Below are 23,510 nucleotides of genomic sequence, written 5' to 3' on the forward strand. Positions count from 1 at the left end.
TTTAACGTTTAAAGTCTCTTACCATATGCTATACAATCAACAATATTTTCTGTCTCATAGGAAATAAACAAAATATTAAATATTAACATATTGTGACTGTTAAGTAAGTTAATGAGTTATATGTGCTACTTTCCTGGGAAAATAAATTTGCAGGTTTCAACAAATACAATATGTAAAATAGGTAATGTTTCTATGAGAAATATGCTCCAAAATCATACCATCTTGCTCTTTAATATTATTAAAAATGATTCATATAGTACCCACCTCAAATGATTAAATAATTTTGTGAAGATATAAGTAGATATCATGATAGCCAAGCATTTTTAAAATCATGTTCTAATTAATGAACCAGTGTAAAAAACTTAGAATAAAGTTAATTTAGTCCACTTTACATTTTTAAAGTTTCAAAAAGATAAAATGTTTATTGTGTTGCAGACCTTGAGAGAAGATGAGAACCAGAATGAATCTAAGTGTTCATTGGTGGATGAATAGATGAAGAAATTGTGATATATATACATGTATATATCATATATCACAATTATATATATCTATAAAATGGAATATTATATGCATAATGAAATATTATATATCTATAAATGGGATAGTATATATATTATACACATAATATATATTATATACATATTTTATATGTACTGGAATATCATACAGCCATAAAAACAATGAAATTTTCCTGTTTACAACAACATGGTTGGACCTTGAGGGCATTATGCTAAATGAAATCTTATACAGAGGAAGACAAATTGAATCTAAAAAAATACAAGCTCATAGATACGGAGAATGGGTTGGTGATTCTCCGTATCACCAACTGTAAGTGAGTGAGGGGTGGGCAAAATAGAGTCAGAAATTACAAACTTACAGTTCTAAAATAAATAAGTAATGTACAGCATGGAGACTATAGTTAATACTATATTACATATTTGAAAATTGCTAAGGAAGTAAATCATAAAAGTTCTCATTATAAGAAAAATGTATTTTAACTATGTATGGTGATGGATGTTAATTAGACTTATGGTGATTGTTTCACAATATACCCAAGTATCAAATCATTATGTTGTATATCTGAAACTAATATAATATAGTACATCAATTATACCTCAATAAAAATATAGTACAATTTAAGTGGCCATAATTTCCGTTACTTTTGGGCTGAGAAGAAAATTATGGAAAGAAATTTATTTTGTTTTAGGCTCAAGTCATCCCACATTTTATGTAATTTTTCCTTTTTTCAGAAAGAATGCAGTTTGTCAAGACAAAGTCAAGTTCTTTGGTTACCAGTAGCCATCTACTTAATATCCCATGCTGATTTCAAATCCAGTACCTAAATGGGAAAATCCCAGATTCCATTTATTGGAATTCCATCAACAAATTAGTAAAATATATAAAACTTTAGAATGACTATGAGAGAGAGAAATAAACAAATTACTAAATTACCAGAACCAAGAAATAAAGAGGAATATCTAATTCACAGGTAGGTATTAAATAAAATAATATATATATAAGCACCTGCCACAATATTTGGTACATAATAACACTTAAACTTGATAGTTTACAAAAAAAATAAATAAAGACGAAGAAGCAATGATTGGACGCCTTTTTATATTTCTTATAAATTTTGCCTCTTTTTTAACCATAAACTCCATAAGATTGAGTACAATATTCTTATTTACTATTGTACTCTTATACATTACATAGGGCCCACCATATTGGCATTCAGTAAATATTTGTTAAATTCATAGAGTTTGTTTAACTCTCCTAATTACTAAGAAGAAATTTCATATGCAAAACTTTCCTCGATATCAATGGGGAAATATAGCACATTTCACATTCAATGAATGAGCATATATAAGAGGCACTATGACAAAATACAAATGCACAGACTCTGAATTTGGAAGAAATACATTTAAACTCTAACTTGCTATTTACCATTCACAACTTATTCAACTTTGCTAAACCTCCATTTATACTTACATGCATCTAGGGAGATCTGTCTTATGTAGTTTCTGTTACATTAAATGAGAAAATATTTATTTAAATATTTATGCAATCACAGTGACAATATACATTAGGATTTAGATGTATAACTATTTAATCTAAATACAAAATTTCAGATTTGGGGGAGGCTTTGAAGAATCTCTTCAAAGAGGAAACAGTTAAACTTTTATGAGGCCAGTAAAACCCAATATCAAAATCTATAAAGGACATAAAAAGAAAAATAATGCCACAAATCAATATTATTCATAAGCATAAACACAGAAGATCTTTACAAATTAGCACAAAAATAAATAAAGAGAAAAATAACAATCAAATGAATTTATCTCAGGAAAGTTGGGAATAGCACAGAAGTACACCACAGGAGAATGGATAAACAACTTGATAGTTTTGCTTCTTGGAATATTACTTTGCTATGATAAAAAACAAATTACTGTTACACGATTTAAATAAATCATAGAATATAATGTTGAGCAAAGAATTAGAGGCAACATCTTGTATGCTTTCATTTATATGAGGTTTAAGAACAGGCACAACTAATCTTTGGTGTTAAAAAATCAGTACAGTGGTTGACTATGGGTTGTAGAAAATGAATTCAAAGGTGTAAAAAAGCACTTTATTCATGGAAATATTCTATGGTTTGATAAAGATACTTGTTACATAGGTGTATATGTTTTCCGACTTAAATATTTAATAATTTTACATTTCACACATATAAATTTTATATCAACTAAAGGTTAATAATAAAAAAAAAATCACGAAACTTTGGATTTGATCTAGGTCCTTGAAGCTTTCCCTCCACATATCTGGTGTCTGGAAGGCCTTACTAATTCCGATATTTCATGCAACATGATAATTTTCCAAGGAGAACCAAATATTTATTGTTTTAGTTTGCCAAGGCTTCCATAACAAAATATCGCAGACAGGATGGCTTAAAAAGAGAAATTTATTTTCTCACAGTTCTGGAAGCTGAAGTTCAAGATCAAGGTGTTAGCTGGTTTGATTTCTCTTGAAGCCTCTCTCATTGTTTTGCAGATGGTCATCTTCCTGCCGTGTCCTCACTGGCTTATTCTCTGCGCACACATCCCGTGTCTTTCTCTAGTCTTATAAAAACATCAGTCATATTGGATTAGGTTCTCACTTTTATAACTGCACAAAACCTTGATTACCTCCTTTCATGCCCTATGTCCAAGCATAGTCACATTGGAGGTTAGAGTAGCAACATATGAATTGTGCAGGGACACAATTCTATCCATCAACATTTATCCTCTCAGCTTGGACCTGGAATATCAACAGTACTGGGATATAACTAAGAGTCATGAATACACTTGTCATAGACTGTCCTAGGAGTATGGAAATTTCATTTGGAGACTAATCATTGATTCCTCACTATAACCATGATTAAAAGACTCATAGACATGGACTATAGACTAGTGGTTACTCATGGGGTGGGGGAAGGGGGTGAGGTAGACAGGGTCAAGGCAGTCGAATATAGAGTTTAGGAGGAGGGTGAAGTGGGTAAAGGGGATCAAATATATGGTACCTGAAGGAAACTGGACTTTGGGAGGCAAACACATGATAGAATATACAGATGTCAAATGATAATATACACTTGAAAATTATATAATTGTATTAATCAATGTTACCCCAATAAAAAAAACAACTTGGAAATAAGTTCAAGGAAAAGACTTCCTCTGGAAAGGCATTGCTCTGCTTAAATGATTCATCTTTCTGAAAGAAATGAAAGAATTAACTAAGAGTAAGTACCTTGACACACATTATTTTCGCCTTCCTCCACACATAGCCTGTCTCCTGAAAGTTATTTATTCTTTTGTTGGTGCTGTTGTATGCAAACAATAAACTAAACTTGAGTTCCTATGGTCATGAAGATACTCATTTTAATAGAAATGGTAGAGTGGTTTTCTTTATATGTTATTTGATAGAGTATTTTTAGACTTTAAGGATTCTGGACTTCAGTTCTTATGTAATTTTAATATCATATTTTTCATTTTCCCGAGTATACTGTAATGGGATAGAAGTTATATTTATTTTCATGTATCTACATTAAAAATGTTTAAAGTATACTAGTATTTTTATTTATTTCAGTTGTATAATCTCCTATGAGGACAAATTGTAACATTTGATGTAGGGTAGATTCTGGTAGGGTTTTGTGTGTGTATGTGTGCGTGTTGGGGTGGGGGGTGGTGATAAAGTCAACAATGACCAGAAATTGTACATGGAGTTTACACAAGAGAATAGTGGTTGGTTTTATGTGAGTAGTACCACAAAGAAAGAACATAGACTTAAGACAATTTCAATTTTTTAAGAGATCAAAGACATGAGAGATATTCAAGGCAATGCTTACTTAGCAACCGCCTTTGCTCTGACTAGGGGATGCTTTTCTGTATGAATTCTTTCAGTATCATCCTGCCCTTTCCCTTCCTGAGTATACAGCTGAGAGATAAAATGAAGTTACCTAGCCGGAGGATGACATTTTCCTGCAGTTGGGTGCACCAAAAGTATTAATGTAATTATCTATCATTCTCCTTCTCCATCTTGGCCTGGAGTGAGGAAAACATTTCAGTAGTAGTTGCTTGGCTTTAGGAGATATACAAACCATCCTCAGGTGGAGAAGTCTGAAGAAATAATACCACCACACACACACACACACACACAATACACATTACTACTGGTTACACACACACACACACGTATGTATGTATAGATGTTTGATTTACATAGCTCTTAATTTAAGATCTCCAATGTAGCATCATCAATAGCCTAAACATTTCATATCCATTTGCTTTTGGTTTTATATTGGAAATAAGCAAAGAAACTTTGTTTATTAATCTTCTCAGACCATACAAAGAAGTGATGTTAATTTTTAGTGTTGATTTTAAACGAAGGTATAGACTCTTAAGTGTTTATCAGTGTAGTATTGTTATGGCACTTTTTCATTTTCTGTTCTTTCCAGTCAGTTGGTGTTTAAAAATTTCTCTTACCTATCAGAATATCGACTTCTTTAGAGAAAGAGTAAGTTTTTGTCTTATTTAATAATATATCCCTGCCACCTGACAAAATGTCATATATGTATTGTAGAAAATCAGTAAATATCTGTTTGATTACTTGTATGCAATTTGATTTGACTTCGATTGAGATGCTTGATTTCAATAATCAGAGAAATGATCAGTTTCTTCCAGGATTTTGTTTAAATAGATTGTATTTCAAACTAAGTACTTTAGTAAGGTGTCCTTTTAGGTATGAAATATTTTTATTTTTCTTTAAGAATAATATTTAAAAATTATTTTTAAAAAGACAGTAAACATATTGAATGGTCATATTCAAATTTTTTTTTTTTCATGGAATGGGGCACATTCTGGTGAATAAAGAAAAAGAAACACCATTTTATTTTGCTCATATCAGTTTGTTTCCATGAATAAACAAAGCTGAGGAGAATTTTTTTTATTTATGTTTGTTATATCCATAAATTGATAGGCTACATAATAATTGGGCTATGACAATTTTTCCTACTTGTTTATAGAATTGAGTAGAAGATATTTGAAGTTTCAAACCATATTCTAAAATATTTCTGTGAGGTTTTCTTTCCTATTCTATTTCAATTAAGAAATGTCAGGGCTCAGAAACTAAGGGCAATGTATGTTTAATTTGTTTTTATACAAAAGATTGATATATGAATAAAGAGACAGAAACAATTTCTACCTTCACCACCTTTTCTACCTATAGTATTTAAGACATCAATACCTGCTATGAATACTGATCAACCAATTAAAATGAATGACATTCTGAAGTCCAAATATAACCATTTAGGTACATGTCTAGTACATAGATCCTGCATTTAACATTAAAGAATCTAGTTTCTGTTCCGTGTATTTTGTATTCCTCTCTATAACTATAGTTTACACTTCAAATAAAAAAAAAAAACAAGCAGACTGAAAAGTGTAACTGTGCCTTTTCAGCTTACTTCTAATGTGAGATGAATACTAATATTTCACTCCCTTCAAACAGTGTGAAAAATTGGTCATTGAAAACCCTAAGTATGTTGGTAGTACACTTGCTGGATCCAATGCTTCATTCATTCTTACCTTGCTTTAAATTGAATTTCAACTCACAGAAAGAAAAAAAATGGAAAAAGAAAAAAAAAGAATCAGTGAAAGCAATAAAAAGTGTAGAGAACATAAATATAAATCTGCCTCCTCTCTGCTACAAAATATCAGAAATCGACTTAATTTTTTTCTTGCCATTAACCATTTGTAGGGAAGTTCAAAATCGATGTGTACTTTTATTTGTTTGCAACCTAGATTGTTTCTTAATTTAAAAAAAAAAATCTGTGTATGTAAGAGTGATGTCATTTCCCAGATTTGTGTTCTGGGCCATTTTGAAAATATCGAGAAAGTAAAATTTTGTTAGGCTTAAAAGTAGTTTTATTTTTTTGAGAGGTATAATATAAATGAATATTTCGATGTTATGTGATTAAAGTACCACTTGGCTACACATTTTTTTTTTCAGGCGAGGCGACACTTGATTGACCTCACAGATTGCAAGGACCTTGTCAGCTTACAATCCCTTAATTAATTAAATGATTGATTGATTGATTGATTTAATTATTTTTTACACCTACAGCACCTGGTCTTCCTAGGTGGTCTCCCATCCAAGTACTAATCAGGCTCAACCCTGCTTAGCTTCCGAGATCAGAGAGGATCTGACGGCTATACACTTAAATGCTCTCATGTTCTCAAAGCATTGTCCTCTCTGGTTTCCCATGTTACAACACTCACTGGATCGTCCTTATTCTTCACTGACTTCTACTTCTGCATGAATCTTGAATGCTTCATGTCCTTGTAATATGCAGTAGATATTGGTGTTTCTCCAGCTTCTATCTCATATCTTCAAATATTCTCACTTTTTATACTCTCTAGGCATTTCAACCACTTCACTTACTGACTTCACTTCCTATAAGTATCTGATAATATCCAAATTTACTTCTACTGACTAGATATGTCTCTTATATATCCAACTGTTACTGTACATCTTCTCTTGAATATATCACATCAACTTCAGCCAAATTCAAAGTTTTCAGCTTGTTTCTCCTATATATCTACTAGGTCAAGTACTAAATGCCCACCCTAGGGTCCAGGGCTCCATCACTTTTTCTTCCATTTATTCTCTTTCTCCCTCATTCCTCATAATCAAAAACAGAGACTACCAATTCTATTTTCTAATTTTTTTTCAAGTCTATTTACCTTTCACAATACCTATCCTAGTCAGCATCATTGATTTTATGGCTGAGCCTTCTAACTATTTCCTCTACATTATGTGGAATTTCGAAAGTGTAAACCTTAAGTCATCCTAAGACTCTCTACAGTCTCCCCATTGCTACTAGGCTAGGCTGTTTCAAACATTCATATCCAGCCCTCTCCAGTCTCTGTTCTCAATCCTTTTACAGTGTACTTTGTGTTCCTACCATACCCAATTTTATTTGCTTCTTTTCTTGTCACTTTATCTTCATGTGTGCAATACAATCAACTTGCAGTAATTTCCTATGCTTTCTTTATAGCTCAAATTAGACACTGCTACCTCCAAAATGTTTATTGTGATCTCTCTCATCTAACTGGATTAGTTACCTCACACATATAATTCTAATTATCACATCACTTATAACATTTATTGTAAATAATTATCTGTCTGTCTTCCCTACATACCTTGACTTTTCATAGCATAAGGAGCTGGTCAATCTCATTTACTGTCGTGCCTATATTAAAAAGATATATATTTTTTCCAAATATGATATCCCAGGAGGAGAGTGGTAAATATTTTATTAAGAAATATTAAAAAGATAAGCACATTTTCCCCTATGTTTTCTAGTCTTGATAGTATGGTTTGGAAAACCCTCGTAATCTTCGTATTGCTCTTAGAGGCACAGAGAGAAGAGGCAGGTGCTAGGGTGAATTTGGCTGCAGGCCCCTAGTCTTGTTGAAGAACACCATATTATGAATGATACGGAACTGCCAGAGGCACCATGTGGCCCAGATATGAGTGTTTTGTTGGTAACCATCCAGTTATAAAATGAAAGTTTGTCCCATTGTTTGCATATTAGTTACCTGACTGCCTGATGTTGAATGGTAATCATTCCACTATATTATTGAGGGCAAGAGGGGAACACACTTGTGGACTGTGATTCAAAACTGCAAAATATCTGAATGAAAAGCATCTACAATGTCAGTAGCATGGCAGTGTAAGGGGTCTTCCAGGTCCTTTCCTTGAAGTTACAGTTCAACAAAGGATTCCCAGCTCAATCCACAAATATAACCAAGATACCACGCCCCGAAACATCTGAAGATGATGAGCAAACAGCAGAGATGGGCTAGGAGGAAGAACAGAGATAAAAGCTTTGCACAGGTCTCAAGCTCACTGCAGCCCTGCACTCCTATAAACCCAGCAGACACAAAAGCAGTGAAGGGCTGAGGTGCAGTCTCCACTGGGCAGACTAGATGGGAGGGGCAGAGACAGCAATTGGGCCTGAGCAGCAGGTACATATTGAGGCTAGTCTCAGGGTCAGAGGCAGAGAAATGGTGCAAAAAGTTGCGGCACTCCAAAGCCTACCAGTACTGAAGAAAGGATTTTGCAGATTTGGGAACCTGCCCACTCCACTCTCCCCGGGCCTACCCAGCAGTAAAATCCTCATTTAACAGATCTCAGAAGGGTGGAAAAAATTTTTCTAGCTGAAGTGGTCTGTTCTCACTGCAGATAAAACCACAAAGAAGAGCACAAATCCACTCCCATCCCACCCATACCCCACCCATGGGAGCACAGACTAGTAAAGACAACTGGGTCAATTGAGACAGAGTAGCCCAGCTGGCAGCTTCTGGCTACAGCAAGGTGGAGCCAGGTACACACATCACCATTTCCAGTCCACGGGAGTGGAGCCCCAAGACAAAGGCGACCAGATCATAAAAGGATGCCCGCCTCCTCAGTATTTTTCACATTCAAGGTGACACCACCCCATAGAGATCCCAGAAGCCTTGGCAGTGCAGGTAAGGAAATCAAAAAACCTTGCACTTCCCTGCTGAATAGTGAAGTATCAACGTTTAAAAAGCATTTTTCATTCCCCCAAATGCCAAGGCAAAGAAATAATACATCAAACACAATGAGCAACCAAAATAACAAAGAAATTTAGAAAGAAAATGAAAATCTCTATAAAATAAACTTAAAGAAATAGAAGAATGTGATTTAAATGACGGAGAATTGAAAGTTGCAGTTCTGAAAATACTCGAGATACAACAAACTCAGAGAAGAAATTCAACAAACTCAGAAATAAAATCAATGAAAAAAAGAGTACTTCACCAAAGAGACTGAAACTATAAAAAAGAACCAATCAGAAATCGGGTGATATTCTATTGAAAAATGTACCAAAATTTATGAAACCATTCTCTGTTTTTTAATACTTGTTTCTATTTCACACCTTTTAAAAAATTTTTATGTTTATTTATTTTTTCCATTGTAGTTGACATGCAATATTATATTAGTTTCAGGTGTACAACACAGTGATTAGACACTTATATAACTTATGACATGACCACTCTGAAAAATCCGATGCCCACCTGACACCATACATAGTTATTATAATACTGCTGTCTATATTCTCCATGCTATATACTCTACTTCCTCATGACTATTTTGTAACTGCCAATTTGTATCTCTTAATACCCTCTCCCCTTTACCCCTTTCCCCATCCTCCAATCTGACAACCATCAAAATGCTCTCTATATCTACGAGCTTGTTTCTGTTGTTTTTTATCTTGCTCACTGGATTCCACAAATGACATTGTCTTTCTCTGTCTGACTTACTCCACTTTGTTGTTGCAGATGACAAGATTTCATTCTTTTTATAGCTAAGTAATATTCCATTGTATACATATACACCACCTCTTCTTTATCCATTCATCCATTTATAGACACCCAAGATGCCTCCACATATTGGCTACTGTAAGTAATGTTGCAATGAAGGTATGGATTCACGTGTCCCTCCAAGGTAGTGTTTCGGGTTTCTTCAGATAAATATCCAGAAGTGGGATAACTGGGTCCTTCTTTGTCTCTTATCATAGCTTTTGTTTTAAAGTCTATTTTGTCTGATGTAAGTATTACTACCCAGCTTTTTGTTTATTTCCATTCTCATGAAACATCTTTTATCATCCCTTTACTTTCAGTCTCTGTGTGTCTTTTGATCTGTAGTGAGTCTCTTGTAGGCAGCATATGTAAGGGTCTTATTTTCTTATATATTCAGCCACCCTACCTTTTGAATGGAGCATTTAATCCATTTACCTTTAATGTAATTGTTGCTAGATATGTAGTTATTGCCATTTCATATTTTTGATCTTTTTTTTTTTTTATTCTTCTTAAATAATTTTCTCTAATATTTCTTGTAATACTGGTTTATGATGAAGAACTCCTTTAGCTTTTTCTTCTCTGGGAAGCTCTTTATCTGTCCTTTGATTCTAGACAATAGCTTTGCTGGGCAGCATCATCTTTGTTGCAGGTCCTAGCTTTCCATTGCTTTGAATATTTCCTGCCAATCCCTTCTGACCTAAGCTTCTGGTGAGAAATCAGCTGCCAGTCTTATGGGAGCTCCTTTTTTTGTTAACTAACTGCTTTTCTCTTGCTGCTTTTAAGGTTCTCTTTGTGTTTAACCTTTGACATTTTAATTATGATGTGTCTTGGTGTGGGCTTCTTTGTTTTTTTTTCTTGTTTGGGTTCTCTGAGCTTCCTGAGCTTGTATGTCTATTTCCTTCACCAGGTTAGGGAAGTTTTAAGTCATTATTTCTTCAAACAGGTTTTCAACTTCTTGTTCTCTTTCTTCTCCTTCTGGTATCCCTATGATGGGAATATTTGTATGTTTGACGTTGTCTCAGAGGCTCCTTAAACTATCCTCATTTTTTGGATTCTTTTTCCTCGTTGCTGTTTTTATTGGGTATTTTCTGCTACCTTATCTTCTAAATCGCTGATTCAGTCCTCTGCTACATCTAATCTACTGTTAATTTCTCTTAAAGTATTTTTCATTTCAGTTATTGTATTTTTAATTTTTGACCGATTCTTTTTTGTCTTCCATCTCCACCTTTATGTTTTTTATCTCTTTGTTAAAGTTCACACTAAGTTAATCTACTCTTCCCCTAAATTGAGAATCCTAATAACCAGTGTTTTGAACTGCATCTAGTCGATTGCTTGCTTCCATTTAGTTTAGTTTGTTTATTTATTTTTCCCCTGGAGCTTTGTTCTATTCTTTCACTTGGGATGTGTTTCTTGTCTTCCAATTTGGGTTGCCTCTCTCTCTCTCTCTCTCTCTCTCTCTCTTTTTTCTTCTATATATTAGATAGGGCTGCTATGTCTGCCAGTCTCAGTAGAGTGGCTTTATGTAGTAGATGTCTTGTGGGTCTCAGTGGCATAGTTTTTCCTGGTCACCTGAGCTGGGTGTTCCATGTATGTCCCTTTTATAGGTTGTATATGCCCACTTGTTGTAGTTGAGTCTTGGTTGCTGTTTGCTTATCACTTAGAGAGACCGACCCTCAGGCTACTTGATTGTGATGACTGACCATGACCAGTAGAGGAGCTGTTGTGCAGGGCCGACCCTACAGAGCAAGATTTGCTTTAGCAGGGCTCTGGCATCTACCCTGTCTGCCCTTTGTGTGTGTCATCCTCAGATGTGACTCTAGGTGGTGCTCCAGCTCATACCAAACCCAGCCACCGGGTGTGCAGCCTAGGGCCTCCTGAGAGGGGCCCTGCTGCAGGCCAAGTTCCGCTGAAGCTTGTGCCACCAAGCAATACACATGGTTGCCACCCATGCTGGGTTTGGAAGTGCTTTGAGAGGCCAAGCTGCACACAAAGGCTGCTTGCCACTAGTTCCAGGCTTGGGGCTGCTCAGCAAGAGGTACTGAGGCCAGATGTTGCTTATTAGGTTTTGTGAACCCTTGAGAGATTTTAGGAAAGTCTGCTGCATGAACCAAAACAGGCCATTTGTATGGACAATCCACTGCAAGTGGCTTGGGTGGGTGCAGGCCCACCCAAGGGTGGGGTCTCAGGAAATCACCAGAGTGGGAGGTCAGTGTTAGCTATATTGATAAGATTCAGATATAGTGGCCACCTGGGTCTGTAAACTGGGTGAGGGAGGGCTCAACAAAGGAATAATGTTGTCTGCCAGCACTTCTGTCTGGGAGAAAGCTGCCCTTCCACCCTTCACCCTAAAGCCAGACAACTCAGTTCCTCTGGTATGTCCCTGGTACCTTTTGAGCTGCTGCCACAGAACTGGAGCTCAGACCAAGTGAGTCCATCACTGAGCAAGTCCACGTGCAGGCTGTTTAGGAGGAAATTCTGTGACTCTCTCAACCCTCCATCCCACTCTGCCATAATCTCTGCTAGTTTTCACAGCTAAAGTTGTGGGGACTATTCTTTATGGCACTGGAAACCTGGGCTGGGTTCCTGATGTGGGGCTAGAACCCCTCACCCTTCCAGGGGGACCTCCTCAGCCAAGATATGTCTCCTGATTCTCAACCATCACGTGTAGGTGTAGGACCAACTTGTTTTGTGTCTCCACCCATCTTATCAATCTCAAAGTTGCCTCTTCTATGTGTCTCCAGTTGTAGGACTTGTGTTCAGCTAGACTTGTGTTCTTAAGACTCCCAATGATGGCTAGTCTGTAGTTTAGTTGTAATTTTGATGTGGTTGTAAAAAGAAGCAAGCAGTGTTTACCTACTTTGCCAGTTTCAAAAGCCATGTTTTAATATGTATCAAATAATTAGTTCAAAATATTTTTATAATTTCCATTGTAAATTTTTGTTTGATTCTTAGACTATATGAAAGTGTATTGTTTATTGTCTATGAAATAGTAAGCTTCTTTTATGTTTATTATTTATGTACCATTTAATTTCTTTCCAGTCAAAGAACAACTTCTGAATGATTGCAAGTTTTGATATTCTTTGAGACTTTTATTATTAGCCAGCATGTTACCTTTGGTGGTAAATATTCTACGAGTCTTTAAAACAAATTTGAATTCCGTACATTGAATGCAATTTTCTTTATTTGTGAGGTCAAGTTTACTAATTTTGTTAATCAGATTTTGATAAGCTTAAATGATTTTTGTTTCTCTTGAAGGAATTGCATTAATATCTTATATTATCATTGTAGATTTTATTTTTCCTTTTAGTTCTTCCAAGTTATGACTAATATTTTCTGAAGATAGTTATGAACATAGAGATTTAAGATTGTGATATCTTCATGTTGGACAGGCTATCATATAGATTTAAGATTGTGATATCTTTTGGCTGGATTGGCTATCTTATCATTATAAAATGTCTATTTTTCTATTAATACTTCTTGCATTAAAATTTAGTGTGTCTATATTCGTATAGTTAAAAAAATATGTTTTGATCAGTGTTTGCATCACATGAATTTTAAAAATTCAGTTGTGTTCATCTTTTCTCAGTGTTTATATTTTGAGTGTGCCTTGTATTGTGTGTATATTTGCTTTTGATTTCCCAGTCTGAAATCTTAGTGTTTTTATTTTGATTAGTTAATCTCCATATATATTAATTACTGATACAGTTGTTTTATAACATCATCTTCCCATTTTCTTTCTTTTTAACCTGTTATGTTTTTCTTTTGTTCTGTCATATTTTTATTAATTGTATATTTTATTGTATTTTTCTATCAGTGTATTTGTAATTTATGCTTTTTTAAAATTATAGTAATTGCCCTAGAGAAGACTTTTTCAGTCTTGGCATTGTTGATAGTTTGGTCTGAATAATTCTTTGTTGTGGAGACTATCTTGTGTTTAGAAGAATGTTTAGCAGCATCCCTGGATTCTACTCACTAGATGCCTGTTGCATTCCTTACCCCATATGTGACATCCAAAATATATGTCCAGATATTGCCAAATATCCCTTTCAGGCAAAATTTCCCTTCATTGAGAGCCACTATCTATCTCTAACATATAATGCATTCTTGAATATTATAGTCAATGAAAATTATTCAATTTACTAGTTCTATAATAGAATAGAAACTTGGAATACTTTAAATTCATTTATCCTTTTCAACTTCACATCATTTTAATGTAGTTTAGTACTACATATATTATAAGCTCTTATGTATGGCAGCCAATTTTATATAGCAAAGCAGCAGTATTTTTATTATGTCTGGGTTTTGGGTTTTTTTTTTGCTTTGTTTTGCTTTGCTGATGAGTAAATAAAATTTTATTTTCATTATAATTAGATTTATCTTCTCAAAAATCTTTCATGTTTTTTATTAATTGATGTATAATTGATATGCAAGATTATATGAGTTTCAGGTGACAACCTAGTGATTTAATTTTTATATATATTACAAAATGATCATCACAATAAGTCTAGTTAACATCAATCACTATACACAGTTATAAATTTTTTTTGTGATGAGAACTTTTAAGATCTACTCTCTTAGCAACTTTCAAATATGCAATACACTATTATTAAGTAAAGTCACCAAATTTACCAAGGTGCAATTTCAGGAGAAAAAAAGACATATCATAGTGACAGAAAATAAAATTGGATACATGTTCCTAGAACAAAAGTGTTCTATCAAATAACTCTTTCTCTTATCATGGAATAAAACCTGATCTCAGGTTTTAATGTCATAACTACTGATTAAAGCTCAGTTGGAAATTGAAAAAAATACAAAAATTAGAAAAGTAGTCAGTTAGCAAATAGTTTATGTATGGGAGATTTTATTTTGCTTTTATGCTGTTCGAAAGATCATTTTATCAGTGGCCTACAAGTATATGTATAAAAGGGAGAATAATGACAGCATAAATACTCCAAGAGCCACATAAATGCATGTCCATCCATAATAGGCTTGGGTGAAATGATTCACAAAACTTTACTTAGTGGTCAAAAATTGTTAATTTATTCTTAAATCCTTTAATGTTGATTTATTGAATTGCCATAGGTAAGGATCATTACTCTTTTATATTGACTGCCCCAATATTTGTTTCTAATTCAAGATTCACTGCAATAATTAAGAGTATTATCATCTAATCACAAGTGATTGCTAGCAGTTTCCTTAATATGAATTTAAATCATGTTTAGGAGAAAACTGGATTTCTCCTAAATATTACTTTTGAATGGATTGTGGGAAAAGTAAAGATGTTTCTACATTTATTTATTTATTTTTTTAATCTAGGCTTGAAATTAATTGAATTTAACTTTGAGCCCACTCATGCCACCTTTGGTTATGCCTTTTGATGTCATACCTAAAGTTTTGGAAAAAACTTTCAAGTATGTTCTAATCAAAAATTTATATCTATATGGTATTTTTATAATTATTATTTATTACATAAGGTATATTTAGATGATCAAGAAACAGTACTCATATATCCTTCCTTTTCTCTTAAATCTCTTTTCTATCTTGACCTCTTTTACAATATTCAGTAGAATGGGGACACAAAGATAACTTTAAATAAAATTTAGTTATGAAATATGGAGAAGAGGAATGAAAAGGTATTACATGTGAAAAAAATGATCGAGGAAGAGGCATGACAAAGTGAGGGGGACAGTGAACAAAAAGAAAAAGAAGAAAAGATATGTGGGGAAAGTTGAGGACCGTAAGATGGCAGATTGGGGCAGTTCTCTAGAAAGCAGAATTATTTTTTTGAATAAGAAAGACCCCTGAATAACCAGGGCATAGAAAAATTATGTAATTTTACATATGGTAATTTTAAAATTGCTTTAATATATATAAATGGTGCATGCACGAAAATGCAATTAATAAAGTTTAATTAAATACTACCAAAAATCAGGAAAATTCTCTTTAGGTAGTTAGGTTTGGACTTTGCAGGATATTCTAATACTATTATAAAGTATTGTATTTTGTACCCTGTGATTTCATTTTGAAATATGTGTGACTGTGGAGTCACTACCAGTTATATAGTAAGAGATGATTCAAGCACTCTTTGGCATATGTATGAAACTTATGCAGCATTTTGAATACATGTTTAATATTCTTAATTAATAAATTTAAGTTTCATTTAATGGACACCTTTGAGGTACACATGTTGATAAACTTCATTTATTATAAAATTCAAATATATAAATGTGAGTTTATTAAATTAAAAGTGGTATGTATTGTATTTAAATCAAACATATGTTTAATAAAAGTGGCTACCTTTTGAAAAAGTTATGAATATATCTTTCCATGATTTTTTTTATTTTTATAAGCACTATATCCCTTTATAAAATATTAATAATATGTTTAAATGTAGAATTCACTTGAAAAAACCTCTGAGAAAATAGCTGAAGTCCTTAATTATGTGTAATTGTTTTGCATTGTTTTGTTTTAAGTGTGATTTATCTAAAAATTGTATTTTGCAAATTTTTATCCAAATTCTATTTATTTCAGTAGGTTTTTACTTGTTGACAGGATACAGCAGCATCCCTTCACACATTTTTAAATCAACATTGATTATCTTTAAAGAAACATACAGCTTTCAGCAGTCTTATCGCTTTAATCATAGAATTAAAAACATACATTTTGAAAGCATTATAGTTACCAAAGATACAATGTAGTGAGACTGCTGTAAAGAGAGTAAAAACAACATGCAGGATCATATTTATAAAAAGAACCTGTCTGCCAGAATCAGGAGCACGTCAGATTATAAAGCAAGCACACAGGAAGACAAGTCGTACATGATTAATACCACTGAAGAGGTAAAAATAGATTCAGTCACTTTTGCTAACTAGAATTTACGTTTATATGACGTGAGAAATCAATATAGATATTTAATGTTGTTCCATAGGTTAAGAAACTACCTTTACACCTTATACTAAATTACATCTTAATCATTTTGTCCATATTAATAAAAACTTTGTTGTAAACTAACTTATCTGAGTTGGCACATATTTCCAGACAACTGCTGTAAAAATAGAAGAGGTAGGCTGGCAAAAAATATTAAAGGACTAGAATGTTTTAAAGGACTGTCTTCCAAATATGTAGCTCTGAGAGATTTTTTTTTAAAGGCAAAATGAAAGGAATAACCATTCTTTGACAAGAGAAAAGAAAAAAAGATGGAAATGTTAGGGCCTTTCAAGACAAAAACACACCACAGTCAGAAACAACCCTTCTGTGGTTGTGAGTGACTTCCTCCACCACTGAAAACAATTAAATATACAAAAATATTATCACTGAAGTGCTTGTACTGTACTAAAGTGGTAAAAAAAAAAGGTGCTATTAAACTAAGTCTTCTAAAATACATGATTATCACAAAATTAATAAAGGGAATATAAAGTCCATAGGGACTACTTCAGAAAACAAGGAAACACAATTTCACATCTCCAGTCCTACCCCTTCCCACAAGAAAAACAACTCTGTAGTAGAAAGAAATCATTCACATGAGATATGACATGTTACCTTGAATCATATTTTCAAAAACTAAGAAACAGAATAGACAAAAAAATAGGGAGAAGTCAAAAGAAAAGTTGATTGAACTTAGAAAAGATGGGATAGAAAACGAAAGTTACCTCATATGTGAAGAATAAATTATAATACCTAAGAAAGAATTAATTCAAATAAAAACTTTAATAAAGATATTAAATAAACATAAGAAAATTAAGAGAATGAAGTGACAGATAAAAGATTATTATATGTGTATGTATGTGTGTATATATATCATATATATGTGTGTGCATATATATATGTGTGTGTGTATATATATATATATACACACACACACATATATATATATATATATATATATCTCAAAATATCAAAGAATAAGTAGTGGAAATAGAAGACAGAAAAAGAAAGAGTGATTATTTTTATTATTTAAGATGTGTGAAGAAGAAAATCAAAATAATGTAACAGAACTAATATTTAAAACTAATAACCAAGAAAACATTCTAATAATAGAAAAAATAAATAGAGAACTATCAACTCTAAGCCATAATCTGAGAAACTCTTGGCTTGAAAAGATATGGAGTCATTCAAGGCCTCTAGGCAAAGAAGATAATATAATCTACTAAGACATAACAATTGGAGTAACACTAGACTTTTCAAGGCCATTGTCAAAACAAAGCAAAATAGAGTAGCAGAAGGAAAAGAGAAAGAAAAAAACAATCTCAGTGAAAGAAAGTGTGTACCAATCATTTTATATCCAGTCAATCCAAGCTCTAAGTCATATATTAAAACTATATTAGCTTTCAACATACAAGAATTTAGAGAATTCTGTACCCATCAGCCTTTCTTGAGAAATTTACTAGGTCAGAGGTCAGCCAACTTTTTCTGTTAATGGCCAGATAAAAAATAATTTTCACTTTGTGGGCCATATGGTTTCTTCTGCAACTCTTCAACTTTTTCTTTTTAGTGTAAAAGTAGATATAGACAACATGTAAACAGTGGGAATGACTGTGTCCAATAAAACTTTATTCATAAAAATAGGGACTGGGCTTTATTTGGCCCACAGGATATAGTTTGTCATCAAACCGAATCATGATCAGAAAAATTTCAGCAAAAAGACTAATGGTAGGCATTTTAAAATATGCGAATGTACATGTAAGACAAAGGTAGGAATTATAATGGTGGAATATTAATGTAAAAAGTCAACGTAGAAATAATGCAACTAAAAAAATGGAAGAAAAGGAACAGAAAAGAGGAAAATTTTTTAAAAAGGTAACTTTTTGTATTAAAAAAATGTAGATGGTAAAGGATTGCCAAAGCAACTGGTAAACCAGGTAGTGAGAGGAAAATAATAAAACAATGAATGAAGTGCACTTAAAAGTATAAGCACAGATATCTTCACCAGAAAAATATACAAACCTTCCTATATTATTTTTTGAAAAGAACATAAATATACATCTCATCATTAAGAACATAGTATATCTAACAATACACATTATCATAAAATATTTTGATGGAATCAAGACAAAACATGTTAGTAATTACAATAATATAAAGGAAATAAATTATCTATTAATAGAAAATGATTTTCAATTTGTCCCACAAAATAAAACTTATCTATCTGTTGTGTATTAGAGATACATGTAAAATAAAGTAATTTAGAAAGGTTAAAAATAAAGGCTAAAACAAAAAATTAGGCAAATAGAAAGTACAGTTTCTTAAATATCTAATATCTAAATAGATATAGATCTAATATATAAATAGAGTTCAAGACCACAAATATTAACAAGGTCAAAGAAAAACACAACGATGATTTTTATAAAATTAAAACTATAGATATTTCAAGGAGACCGGAAGGAAAGTCACTAATAATAGGAGACTGGAATCAGCTCTTTCAGTAGAGGATAGATCAAGTGAGCAAAATAAAAAGATGACAGAAGTAAACAAATAATCTATAGTATAGATATGTATACCTTACAGGTTTACTTTAGCTACATAAATATTTGAAACATTTACATTTTATTTCTGAAAAAGAAATTTTCATATTTAAACACATTTGCCAAAGGCTATAAGAATAATGGTTTAGAGAAAATTGTATATTCTGTCATTTAGAGTTGAGTGACTTTTTTCTTAAATCTCTTACATTACATTCTACACTTATTTTGTTGTTCAAGTGCATATTCTTTAGAGACTTGTTCTTTTATTCTCTAGAAAGAAGTTTTTTTTATTCTAAAACAAACAAAAATGCTTACATGACAAAAACAGCATAAGTAAAGTCAAAAGGCAACTGATGAACTAGGAAAAAATATTCAAGACATGGTACTAAAAAAGAGCTTACATCCAAATTATACAAAAACTATTAAAATTGAGGGAGCAAAGACAAAAATGCAATAGAAAAGTATATATTTTTAACATTTTTATACTTTGCTAATTATCTTAGTTTCATATTTCTGATGGGGAAGGAATGATTACTGGTGAAACTTTTTAATAACATATGACCATGTTTCAATTTTTAATCAAAATGGGAAATAAATTTGGTGAGAAACAAGTTTTGTAGAAATAAAGCTACATACTGATACCAACAGATTATAAATTACATTTACTTAAGAAAAAGAAGTCAGAGGTGCTTTTAAGGACAGAGGATGACTAGATGAGTTGCTTGAGAAAACTTGAGTGTGAATTTAATATAGAAAATTAAAGTCAGTGTGTGAGTGTGTGTGTGTGTGTGTGTGTGTATGTGTGTAAGTGATTACATTTTACAGCTTTTTTTTGGTATGCATCATATATATCTTCTAATGGATAGTTATATTAAATATGAGTTTATTAAGTAAGGATAAAGTTGTTTTCTTACACTGACCGGTGTCAATTTTAGGCAGAATTGAGAAAATGTAGTAAATTTTGTTGATGCAGTCAATATTCCCTAATCCCACTTTGAAATCTAATTCTCTTCTTCCTATTCTTTAAAGTCTATTGTGATATCTCTTCACACACACTAAGTATTACCTGACTGATCACGGCTTGGAGGACTATTTGAAGGGCATCTGCATTTTGCAAAGTACTTGAAGTGTGAATGTCATGGGCCAGATATCAGAGAGACATCATGAAGGTCATCAGACCTTTCCGGAATTCTCAAGAACATATTATGCTTGCCCTGTGCACATTTAGTTTAACTAAGCAGGACTATATGTATATATCAATTCCCTTACCTCCTAACCTACATAAGAGTGAACAGTTTGTTAAGTCATATCTTTCCTCCAACCACTTTTGTTCTAATTTAAGTCAAAACTCTAATTTTCCTTATTGTCTGTAGCTATTTATTTAGATTAAATAATATCCACTTACCCTTTTTTAATAAAAATAAATTTAGGCAAATGTTATACCAGGTTCCCATCATAAATAAAGTAGGTTTGATTCTTCAAACTTTCTATGCCAATTTACTTCCTAGTAAGCTTGTCCATGTAAATTGCTCTAGTAGCTTTACGTCTGGCTAAGTTCATCAGCTTCAGGGGAAATTATCTCTAAAATCACGCTATAATAATGGTATTTAAAGTAAGACTATTATTAAATGCTATAATAAAAGAAGACTATCAATTACCCTTCTCTATAGCCTATGTATTTTTGGTTATTGAAATTAGGTAGAGATGCCAGGTATAGTAAGAGGAACTACACATACTTCTGCTTCCACAAAAAAAAGTGTTTCAATTATCAGAATTATGAATAGATGACTATTTATAAGGTCTATATAAATGGTTTATTCAATTTTTTTCTCCCAACAAGCTTATATTCGCTTAATTGACTATACTCAGAATAAAAGTAAACAAAGAAAATAAGTTTAAAAATTCCCTAGATATTGGCACCAACATGGGGTTATCGTTTGAAATGAGGACATAGCACATAAAAATAACATTCATTTTGCTTTTTGATGAAACACAATCTTTATTCATAGTGTGTATTCTCCAGAGGCTAAAATATCTTAAGAAAACAAACTGATATACTTTATTTTTCCTGATTTATATCTTTATTGTGGTAAGAACTCTTAATATGAGATTAAAAAGTTTCTTAACAAAAATCTCTTCAAATATTTAAGTGTACAATATAGTATTGTTAGCTATGGGACAGCAGTGTACAGCAGATCTCTAGAACTTGTCCATCGTGCATGAGTGAAACTTTATATTCTTGAGCTTAATGGAGTAGAAGAAAAGTTTCTAGGAGATTCCATTGCTCTGTGTATGAATGCATATTTGTGCATGTAAAGAAAAAGAAGAGTGACTTCTGCATAATGTGGTATACTAGGAAGAGCATTGAGATTGTAACATTTCTGAGTTTGAGTCTAAATGTTGCTTCTTATACAAGTATTATTTTGAGATACTTCATTTTTAATCTTTAAAATAAGCATAGTAGTAGTAACTGACTCTCAAAACTAGAGAGAAGGTAAATAATGTAAAGGTTTTGTTTGTTTTTAGTTCAGAGCATTGAACGTATATAAGTTAATGTATTTTTATCAGGCTCACATCTGATGCTTTATTGATGTACAACATTCTTTAGGGTATTCTATAAGACAATTAAAATTTGGCACTAAATGATAGCCCTTTTTTTGGTGTTGTAGTAATGTTGTTGCTTGAAAGAACAAGGAGGAATGATACCAATATGAGGATTCAGAACTTTGACATTGGCTTAAAAGTTAATATCTGTTTACACAAGCATCCGTGGATTGTACATTAGACATATATATCTAGTGATATATCAGGAGCCTTTAATTTCAGTCTCAGTTCTGTTACTGATTTGTATCTCACTGGACCTCAGTTTTCTTCAAAATGTAAAATATCCAGAGAAGATATTAATTTTATTCAAACTGGACAAGATAGTGACCAACAGAGAGTCAAGGAAAGCCAAAATGATGATGCAAAATTAGGCTTCAGGATCCCTTCCTACCCCACTTCAGTCAAAACAGTTCTACTTTTATCTTCTCCAGTTTCATGAAAGATTTATTGTATAAAAACTGTTCTAAACATGAAACATGAAAATGTAAAGATCCTTATGGCTCTAACATTCCTGCAATTAGAAAATTCTGTATAAAGCTCTCATGTGGAAAATTGAAAATCCACTCGAGTTTCATGAAGAAAATGTAATAATAGCATTACTTTCAGCCAAAAGAAAATAAAATAGGATTCTCAATGATTTACTCTCATGATGTGTCGGATATATATTCACACAGATGATATGCATATCTCTCTTCAATATTTTTACATTGTTGATGATGGGGCAGAGCTGAACAAGAAAGGACTGGAATACTCTGCAGGTAAGGCAGTCAAGAAAGGCGGATAGAAACTGAATTGTCAGTAAGTAAAAGAAGAGTAGGTAAATAATATGACTACTGCAGGACAATCTAGGAGTCAGGCATTATAGGTTTAAGTCAATAAACTTAAAGTTGAAAAAAGGTTTGTTGCATGGGGAAAGTGATAGAAGTGAAGTCTTTGTTGGTGAACATGCTTTCTACTTCACATTGGCATCCTTGGCCTGGCTCTAATAAGGACTATTGCCAAATAGAAAACTAATATCTAAGGTGATCTATTTCAACAAAAATCACTTCAAATGAAAGCAGTTGGGATGCACCATAGAAGTAATTACAAGGGGACTGTTGAATCTAGAATGTCAGTGATATTCACAATGAATTTACTTTTAATGTATTTTATGGATTTCAACACTAAATGATTTCTATAGTACTCCATATATGTTTTTTATAAGTGTATGAAGGGACAAAAAAGACCCTGGTAAAATTTTAGAATTTGTTTTTGTTCATTTTTCAACCAAGCATTAAGTACTCACGGCATGCCAATCTCTGTACTAGGAACAAAATGATGAATAAAACATCCTACTTGCTCTCAAACAACACGCTATAAGGGATATAAAATGAGACTAACTGGACTGTAATATGGTTGACTCCACAATAAAAAATAATCCTGTGTTAGCATAAATAGAAAATTCTTTTCCTGGTATTCCTCTGACATCACTTACATTTTTATGGATCAGAGGACTCATACTTTAACTGTATTTTTTTTTTTTTTCAAGTAT

The sequence above is a fragment of the Pteropus medius genome, unplaced genomic scaffold, assembly GCF_902729225.1.
Source record: "Pteropus medius unplaced genomic scaffold, Ma_sr-lr_union100, whole genome shotgun sequence".
NCBI classification, from domain to species: Eukaryota; Metazoa; Chordata; class Mammalia; order Chiroptera; family Pteropodidae; genus Pteropus; species Pteropus medius.